General features: G+C 41.5%; 1 long non-coding RNA gene across 1 annotated transcript in view; it reads right to left on the reverse strand.

Moving 5' to 3' along the window:
* Nucleotides 1–771: 771 nt before the first annotated feature.
* The window catches only part of LOC126506024 (uncharacterized), a 77,012-nt gene continuing 67,911 nt past the window's right edge, over nucleotides 772–9,872 (reverse strand). The window contains exons 6-7 of the long non-coding RNA XR_007593063.1: nucleotides 7,966–8,100; nucleotides 772–1,118 (exon numbers count right to left, since the gene is read on the reverse strand). This is a non-coding gene — a long non-coding RNA (uncharacterized lncRNA). The remainder of the gene's footprint in view (nucleotides 1,119–7,965; nucleotides 8,101–9,872) is intronic.

Here is a 9,872-nt window from a genome sequence, read left to right on the forward strand (position 1 = left end):
CCTATAATCCTGAGGGCTGTATTTTGTATCTAAAGTGTCCCTCAAAGGCCCATGTGCTGATGGTTTGGTTGCCAAGAAAGATACCACTGGATGGGGCTAGAACTTTGATACATAAAACCCAATGGGGGGTCTTCAGGTTATTGAGGGCATCCTTTACAGAAGAATGTGGGGACCCAGGCTCTCTTTCAGCTCTGGACCATGAGGTCATCAGGTCTACTCCGCCACATACTTTCATCTGATAGACTACAGGCTCCCAGGACAGACACGTTATACACTAACACCCCGAAGCAGTGATCCTAAATCACCCTTTCCTTTGGTCATTATGGGTATTTGTTACAGAAAGCTAAATAATAGAACAGATCCAAGGATACTGTAAATAATGATGCATTTTGATACATTTTAATTGTGCTCTCCTGGTTAGCACCTGGCACCAAACCTGTCAAACCGGTTTGATACGCTTTTAATAAATGAAAGAACGAATCATGTACTGGCCATGGCATCTATTGTCTTTATCTCCCACGTAACCATTCACTCAAGCCATTGTCAAGACTTTATCCAGAAGTGTGTACTCAGTAGTTTCTAAGTGTGACACGTGAGGGACCTGCCATCATGACACTACACGCAAACTCCTCCCTCCACAAAGGGGACAACACATTGGAGGAAAGATGATCTTCAAAGTATAAATGGAAGCAGTAAAAGCTAAGGCAGTTGTTTGGTGAAGGCCAAATGTTTGTTATATACGTATTTCAGGGCAGAGAAACAGCAGACAGAGCAAGAAGCATTCCTGCATTAGTTATGTCTTCCTACAAAAACTCTTGGGGGCAAGACAGGCCAACCTAGGAGAAATAAGTTCAAATGTGTGGAAAACCAGGTATCCATGTAGGTGGTCTGTTCCCCAAAATATAAAGACATGGCTGTCAGAGTTGGAATGGGAAGGAGAGGGTTTATATGCTCAGTTGTTGACTGTACCTCCAAGTTTCTGAGTAGACAATATCTAGTCATCGATCCCAGGTGCTGTGTGTGGGTTCCTCTGGTGATTCATGTGTTCGTCAACTGTTTTACTAGGTGCTCCCTGTTAGATTCCTCACGAGTTCAAGCATGCAAGACACTGGGCCAACCTTTCAGAGAAAAATAAGACAGATGAAAAGGACAAACATTGACACTGAAGGAGGCATAATCCAGACCCCAGTGGATGGGACAGTCACTCTATGAGAGCCCACAGAAGACAACCAATTCTGCAGGCATCCCATACTGTGGAACTGGCTCCCCACTAGAACTTAGAATGCTAAACTCTACATTACTGTAAGGCAGACACTTTGCATTTTACTATTTCTGACACTGAAATATAACTTAATATTTCAACAGTGCTTTCTGTGTGTCAGGGTGTACTCTGGGTTCTCTCAGGATTAACTTGCCTCACCTTTACATCAGCACTATCAAGTAGGTACAGCCATCAACTCCATAGAAGAGGAAATTGGGTCACTGAGAAGGAGAGTCATTTGCCCAGTGAAACAGAACTTAACAGTGTTCAAAACAGGGTCTGGACTCCAGAATCCATGAGCATCCATGGTGAATGTAAGTGTGTGTGTGTGTGTGTGTGTGTGTGTGTGTTATACTTATTTATCTATTTATGTGTGTGTATTTTTATGTGACATACACACTTAAATTCATTGTGGATGCTCACAGATAGAAGATAGATAGATAGATAGATAGATAGATAGATAGATAGATAGTATATGGATAGACAGATGATAGATGATGATGATGAAGAAGATAGATAGATAGATAGATAGATAGATAGATAGATAGATAGATAATAGATTGATGATAGATAAATAGATAGATAGATAGATAGATAATAGATAGATTGATGATAGATAGATAGATGATAGATAGATAGATAGATAGATAGATAGATAGATAGATAGATAGATATAGATAGATAGATGGTAGAAAAATGTATCTACTTCCACAAAAAAAATAGTAAACCAAAGGTACATTGTATCCAGAAGCTTTAATAATCAAGGAATTCTGGATTTGATACAGTATATTGAATTAGAGGTGAGAATTCAATTTGAGTTAGCAAATATTTATTTAGCTGCAGAGGATTAATGGATGGATAAGATCTAGTCACTTTCCTTAAGGAACCCAGTGCGTCGTGCGGCACAGAGATGAATGAACAACTCATCACAGTACACTGTGCTAAACGCCAAAGTATTGCTTTCATTGTGTCAGCAAAGTTTGTGGACCTCAAAAGACAAAGGGAGTAATTCTGCCTGCCAGGTTTCACAAGAGGTTTGCCAGAGCTGCTAAAGATGGAGCCAAGGGTTGCTAGCAGATGGGCTTTGCTCTGGAGAGGCAGGCTATGATTAGGCAGGAGGATTTTTGCAAGGGATAGTCACACACAGAGCAATACATGTTAACAATAAACCTGTACAATATAACAGTCCTAAATCCTGCACTGATGGGTGCTTTGCACAAAACGGGCAAAGCAAGCAGGTCAATATTTTCTTCTCAGCTTCCTGTCCCCTACTGGGGGGCATGTATTCTGACTAGCTGAGTTACACCCATCTAGGAGACATCATCTGTCCAAGTTCAGTAGGTTGAAATCTCTCAAAATCCTCACAGTGCAGAAGGACTCCTCTAGTTCTTCACAAACCCCAAACTAATGCTGTGTGCTTCTCCACTCGGACAGAGGCCAAGCTAAGCTCAAGCAGAGCATCAGAGTCAAAAGAGCAATTGAAAAGTCAGAGCATGGGCTTTGGGGACGATAGATGTGATGATATGAAAAAGGTGGGCCAGGCTTCCAGACAGAATCCTGGTTTCCATCTGAGGCACAAACTTTGGGGCCTTCAATCCACGTGTGGAGGAGGAACATGCGAAGGAGTCCGAGAGATAATTTTTGGGCCTCATTTCTACCCCATCTATAGTATCTCTGTAAGTATTTGCATTGTATACATTCAGACTTTCACTTTTTATTTTGAGACGGGATCTCACTATGTATTCTTGGTTGGCCTGGGACTCCCTATTACACCAGAGTGACCTTGGGCTCACAGACATCTACCTGCCTCAGCCCCTGCCTCTTGTTATTTCTTGTGAGAAACAGATATCAGTATAGTTCTAACCCCTCATCAGGGAAACATCCCTTTGCAACTGTCAGAAAGAGTCACAGAAAATCATAACCCATCAAAATGCAGAGGTGTGGAGCCCATTTCCCATGGATATATGTACAACAGAACTCCTGCACCCAAGGCTCAGGGGTCATTGTGCAAGAGAGGGAGGAAAGGTTATAAGAGAACAGAAATCTGTGAACAGCAAAACGTCTGTTCTTTTTAGGATCAGATTGGAGGGGAACAGAAAGATGGATTGACAGCTAAACAACCTGCAGAGGACTCAGGTTCTGTTCCTGGGACCCATACAGCAGTCCAAAACTGCTTGTAACTCTAGTTCCAGGGGCTCCAATGTCCTCTTCCTGTCTTCATGGGGCTCCTGTACTCATGCGGTCCACATAAAGTCACCATGCAGAGATGTGCACACATATATGAGACATAACTATTAAGATCAGATTAGAGGAGGCATTTGAAGACAGGAAACAGTGTCAACAACAACCAGAGGAGCGAAAGAAGTGTCCTCAAGGATCACGTGGAGCACCAAGCCCCAGGGAGGACTGCTGCAGATCAGCAGATGGACCTTCTGTTCCAGCTCAAGCCCAACCATCCAGACTGCCTGCCTTCAGAACAGTTCGAACTTGGGATCTTTCCTTGGATCTAGGCGCCCACTAATCCTGCTTAGAGTCCCATTAACTTGTCACTATTTCCTAGAGCAGCATTAAATGGGTCTGGAAAGTGTCCGAAGTTCCTTCCTCCAAGGCCAGCTCTACCTGAAACTGATCGGCCCAAAACCAAGTTGAACTATCTGCTTAGGTTAAGCTAACCTTTGAGACAGTTGCTAATAGTTACCTATCACAAAGTTTACCTGAGCTTTCCTTTTGAAATGTTATCATCATCATCATCATCATCATCATCATCATCCCTATTGAAGATGTACTCTCTGAGCCAAGCGTTTCCTTAGAGTTGAGTATTTCATGGAAGGAAGAAGGATGAAAGCAGGCGAAGGAAAAAAGACTAAGTGAGGATTACTTAAGAGAAATGATGTTCTGGTACATCTCAAAGCACAGCCCCTGATGGCTGAGGCCTCTATTTTGTTATTCATGCCCAGGATGCAGGGAAGAGCTCTTCTTGTTTACTGGTGAAAATTGAGCGGTGGAAGCAAGCAATAGAAGATAGTGCTGTTTTCATTTTACACTAACGTCCCTAGACAGCCACACACATTTCTCAAGGCTCTTATTGTCCTGGTTTCCTGTTACAAAAAATCAAACTAGCGACGGCAGACCCACACCATCATTAGAATACTGAAGGCAGTGTATTACAGTACCAGGCAGGGGAGGGGGGCCAGACAATAAGTGTAATAACAAATATAAGTTCTCAAAGAAATAGCCAGCTACAAGCCATCGCCACTGCAGAGCAAGGCCCGGGCTGGGAAATGAGGACATGGTCTCAGTTACACTTGTCAAGCCAAACAGTAGAGGCTGAGGAGAAACAGGGAACAGAGACGTAGAAGAAATATCCGTAAATCAAGACACGACTACCAAAGACAAGCTCAGTTTGGCCACTGAAAGCACAGTTTTGAACGAAGCCGTGTTGACACAAAACAGTAGATCTATCGAGCAGATACATACCACTGGAGTCTTTGATGTTTTCTCGAGCATGATTCTGTGTGTATTATCAACTGTGATATCTAATAACAATATCTTTCTTTGCCTAGGCAGGAGTGGGCAAGAAAAGAATGTGCCTCAAGAACAGAAGACTGAACTCCAGGGTCAGCCCTTAGGGGCTTACGACCAGTTTGTATGCTTCGATGGAGCTATGGGACAGCGGGCAGATAAACACACAAGGACAAAGACGGGTGACTCCTAAGCCAGGCCTTGAACTCGCACCAGCAGCAGAAGTATTCTGGAATACGTCCAGCTCATAATAGAGTGTGTTTCTGAAGACGTAGAGATACAGCCACAGATTCATAACCCACTCCTGTGTTCAACCTTGTACCCGATAAGACGAGCCATCACTTGCGGAGAGACATTGATTTGGAATTCTTTATAAAGGCATTTATTTCCAAGAAAAAGAAAATTCTCTTTTTCCTACATTCTCCTGCCTGGAACAAACTGTCAGAGTTTTTTTTTTGGGTGGGTGGTGGTGGGGGATTGTTTCTATTATCTGATGTATGCAAACCTCTCTAAATTCATCAGCCAAAATATTTTCAACAGAGAAGATGGATTTGCTATACATACCAGATGAAAGTCAAAGAGGTGCAAACTACAAGAGAATTCGCAGGAAATAAATACCTTTGACTTAAAGCTCATGAATAAGATCATATTGCTGAAGAAATGTAAAAGATGACATGGGGCTTTGCCAAACGGGAAGACAGTTCTGTGAAAATTTCCACTGTTTCCAAGTTAAGATGCCAACCTTCTTGGTGTGTTTAGCCATGTCACCATGATCTTGGTCCAAGTCTGGAAAGTAATTTTTTTTTAACTATCTAAAAAAAAAAAAAAAATAGAAAGCTAGCCCTTACCTTGCAATAAATTTTAAAAATAGATTATAAATCAATTTTTAAAAACCAACTAAAGATTAGCATAAAAGCAATAGAGTAAGCACTATAACCAAGGCTGCATAGCAACTTTTAGGCCAACTTGGGCTACATGGCAAAAACCAGTCAGAGAACAAGAGAGACAAAGAGAAAATCTGGAAGAAAACAAGGAACAGATTAATAAGTATGCCCGGGAGGAACAGACTGGATTGTCACAAAACACCATAAAGAAAATCATAAAATGTGGAACATGTAACAGAAAAATTTATATAATAACCACAATATATAAACATCTTAAATAGCTAAAAAGAAATACGTCCAAACTAGCAAAAACGTTTAAAGGCAGCCAAACAAGAAGTTATAAAGACTGAGTTTTAAGACTCTTCTCTCCAATTCACACCACACGTCCAACTCATCACCCGGCTCCTACTTAGCTCCATCTTCGCTACTTTCTTGTTTGTGCCGCCATCTTTGCCTTCCCTCCCAGGCAGCCTCCCTTTGCATCTCTTCAGCACGCATTCTCAATCCCAGCTGAGTTTAAAGAAACTCATACTTCCTCTGTTATTATTCAAGTCCCCGAGGAGGGTCTATACGGCTCCCGTGGCTTCCTAACCTCCCAGGGCTTGTCTTCCACTGTGACAAATATGCCTATATGTTAGCCTTCCTCATCTTTTAAGTGGGCACATCCTTCTTCACAAAATCTTGACTTTAGCAGGGTTCTCCAAGCACAAAGCTTAGCTGCTCTGGATCATTCCTGCCTATTCCCTCTTTTTCTGACTCCAGGTGCTAGACATACTCTGACTTTGCCTTAGAATCTGAACTCAGTATCCTAACTTGCCTCAGTGAGATCCCCAAGTCAGTCACTTTCCCCTAGTTTAAGGACTTGTATTATGTGTCTCTTCTTCTTAACAGCGGTCACAAGTACAGTATTATATTGTTTATGACTTGTCTATTAAATATTTCCAGCCCTAGGTTGATAAGAACAGGGTGGAAACAATCCCTGCTTCCCTTCACCATGGAGACCTGTTGTATGATGAGAGTAGATGCCCCAGAGTAATGGTGGAATTTGATTTTGAAAAGCATATAAATATATTTGTGTCTGTTATTTATGTTATACCTTCTATACAGAAAATCTTACACAATAGGAAATTAGAGCAGTTTTTTACCAGGGATTTTCACTCCCAGATTACAGAGACGAGTACCACTCCCAGCTCTTTCTTTAAATTTTTTTAAAGATGGATTTATTTATCTTATGTATATGAGTGTTCTATCTACATGTATGACTTTATGACAAAGAGGGCATCAGATCCCACTATAGATGGCTGTGAGCCATCATTTGATTGCTGGGAATTGAACTCAGGACCTCTGCAAGAGCAGCTAGTACTCTTAACCACTGAGCCATCTCTCCAGCCCCTTCTTTACATCTCTTAGATCATCACTCATTGTATTGGCAGGCAAGTAGATAAATGTGTAAATATAAAATGTATAGTTATTTCTTTAACTATGTGGCAAGTGAAAAATTTACAACATTAACAGACTTAGAGGAACGATTCCATAGTCTTGTTTTTTTTTTAATGCCAGATTATAGAAATTAAAAAACTTGTACTGCTAAAAAAAAAAAACTAGATTATTTGCATGGTTTCTTATTTTTTAGGTGACCTTGCAGCTTGCCAGTTTGGATTAATTTCTAGGTCTCTTCTGATTTTGAGCCTCACATTTTGTTGTTCTTATCACTGTTATTGCTAGCCTTAAAAGAAGGTTGATAAAGCACATTTGAAACTACCACCTGGTCAAAGTGACCTTCCTCATCCAGTTGGACAAACCCAGCATTCCACACACTGGAAGAGACTGTGGAAATAGAATGAAGAGAAATTCCTCCAAACAGGTTGGGGAAGGGTGTGGAGACAGCCAAACTGGTCCTGATTTGTGACTGGTTGTGGAATTTCTCAAAGGTGACATTTCTCCAAGTGTTCTTATCGTGGAGCCAGGGAAAGTGTTAGTTGGCTTGCATCTTCTTTTAACTTTTGTAAAATTACTCAAAGGACATAGGACCTAGTGGTCACAGTGGAAGTCCGCTGACCCAGGGGGTGGCGCTGTGGTTGACAAAAGTTTAGGACATGAGAACTTTAAGATAAGTCCTAGGCTTTTGTCTTCAGTCTTTGCAGGATTTCATTCTCCTTGGAACCCTGGAAACTCTCCCGCTAAATACACGTCCGCAAGAGTCAGCCCATGTTCCCATTGTAAACCTTGGAGAATCTTACATATTCAGACTTTGACACTAATATTTGGTGGCTATTATGGAATCGTTACAATTCTCACCTTCACGATTAGTAAGTGGCTCTCCATGAACATAATTATATTGTTCAGCTTTCCATAACCTATGATTCCTCCGTGTGTGATAACATGTGATCCGGCCTTCTTGAATCCAGCTGCTTCAAATAATTGCTTGCTGTCCTACTGAGAAAAACTTTTATTAAATGATGCATTAAACAACAATAGTGCAACCCCGTTTTCATAGATACAAAGTCAGATATGGCTTCTACCCAGAATTTAATCCTGTGGCTCCTCCCCGCTTCTGCAGCACCGCTGAGGAGACAGGAGAAAGAGGATTGGACTATTTTGATTAGAACCCCCATGGTTCTGTAGGCGCACCACCAGGATCTTGCCACTAATTGAAGAAATAGATAACACTCATCTTTTCCTCGGCAGCTCTCACTTCCTTAATAGTCTTTTCCCCCAGAAACTTTAAGAAACATTTCCCTTTGAAATACAACATCACATAACAGGCCCATCTGGAATGGCATCTTTGCACGAATACTAAGAAATGAGAAACATTTTTGTCTTTGTCTAGGGTAAATAATTGCCATTAGCTCCTGCTGGTGTGTGTGTGTGTGTGTGTGTGTGTGTGTGTGTGTGTGTGTGTGTGTGTGCATCCTATAATATAACAGTATATGTGCATTATATAATATTCTACCATATGTGTGTTATATAATATAGCACAATGTAATTACTAGGATAGAGTGATCAAAATCTTTTATTCAAAAACTTATTCACCAGAATTTTGATTGCCAAGAAAAAAAAAAGATAGCAAATTTTTCTTATTCAAACTCGAAGCATTTTATTTCTTATTCGGGTTTATATTTCATTTCCTCTAATTTTGGCTTTAATTTGGGCAATTGGGTTTCATATAGCACACGCTGGCCTTAGGATGACTTTGAACCTCTCTTGGCTTCTCCTCTCAAGTTGAAAGATAATAATGCACACCAGCACACATAGCTGGCCTGCTGCTGGGATCACTGTCAGGGTTCTGGGCATGCTAGTAGGTGAGCACTCTGCCAAGGCATCTAGAGATTTAGCCCAATTGTAGCTTCAGAAGAAAAAAAAAGCAGCAATTGGGATAATAAAATTTCTTGAAACTTTGATGGCTTCTTGACTGAAAAGTAAAAGTTTTTGTTTGAGTTAAAAGACATGAAAATTGTCATTGGGAAAAAATGACTAGTGAAAGCCTAGAGTTGGGGTGACTCAAGACCCATGGATAGGATGAGCCCAACTAGAGTGCCGACTCTGCTTTCAGTAAAACTCCCCAGGTCTACACTCAAGGGAGCATGAACACAGGAGCATAACTTAAACATTAAGTAGCTCATGGTACACAGAAGCCAAGCTGGGGGCCAAGCATGAAGACTGGAAGTCAGCAGAGAGATGGGAGGAGGGGGTCACTGATACAATATCAACCAAGGCAGGAACTTCCTAATCTGGTGCAAGAAAGGACCATGCATTTCAAGTAATTTACACGGGATAAAATATTCGGTGTATTAACTGAAATCTTCCACCCCAGCTTTAGGGGATGTTTTTGATCTGGGTTTTGTGTTTGCCTTGCTTTTTCTGTGCCATCGGGAGTCCAACCAGCGGGAGCCATGCTGGACAGCCCTGTTTCAGATCAAAGCGTTCGGTTTCACCTTTTCCTTTGTTTTATGACACGATTCCAAATATACATTTTTCACTCCAGTTTTGGCAGGGTCTCTTCGACACACTTCCCTCAAACTAAGGAAAGGTATGTTATTTGGCAAATGGCGGGGCAGAAGAAAAAAGGTACTGGTTCACATTAAGAACAGAACATGCGATTGACTTGAAAGCGGTGGCTTATGAATTCTCCCTGTCATTGAACCTGAGGTCCTTTACAAACCCAGGCATTGCTATGACAGCCCGCATGGGAAGTCGTCCCCCCC

This window comes from Alexandromys fortis, unplaced genomic scaffold (genome assembly GCF_014885135.2).
Source record: "Alexandromys fortis isolate MF-2015 unplaced genomic scaffold, M_Fortis_MF-2015_v1.1 scaffold_60, whole genome shotgun sequence".
Classification (NCBI taxonomy): domain Eukaryota; kingdom Metazoa; phylum Chordata; class Mammalia; order Rodentia; family Cricetidae; genus Alexandromys; species Alexandromys fortis.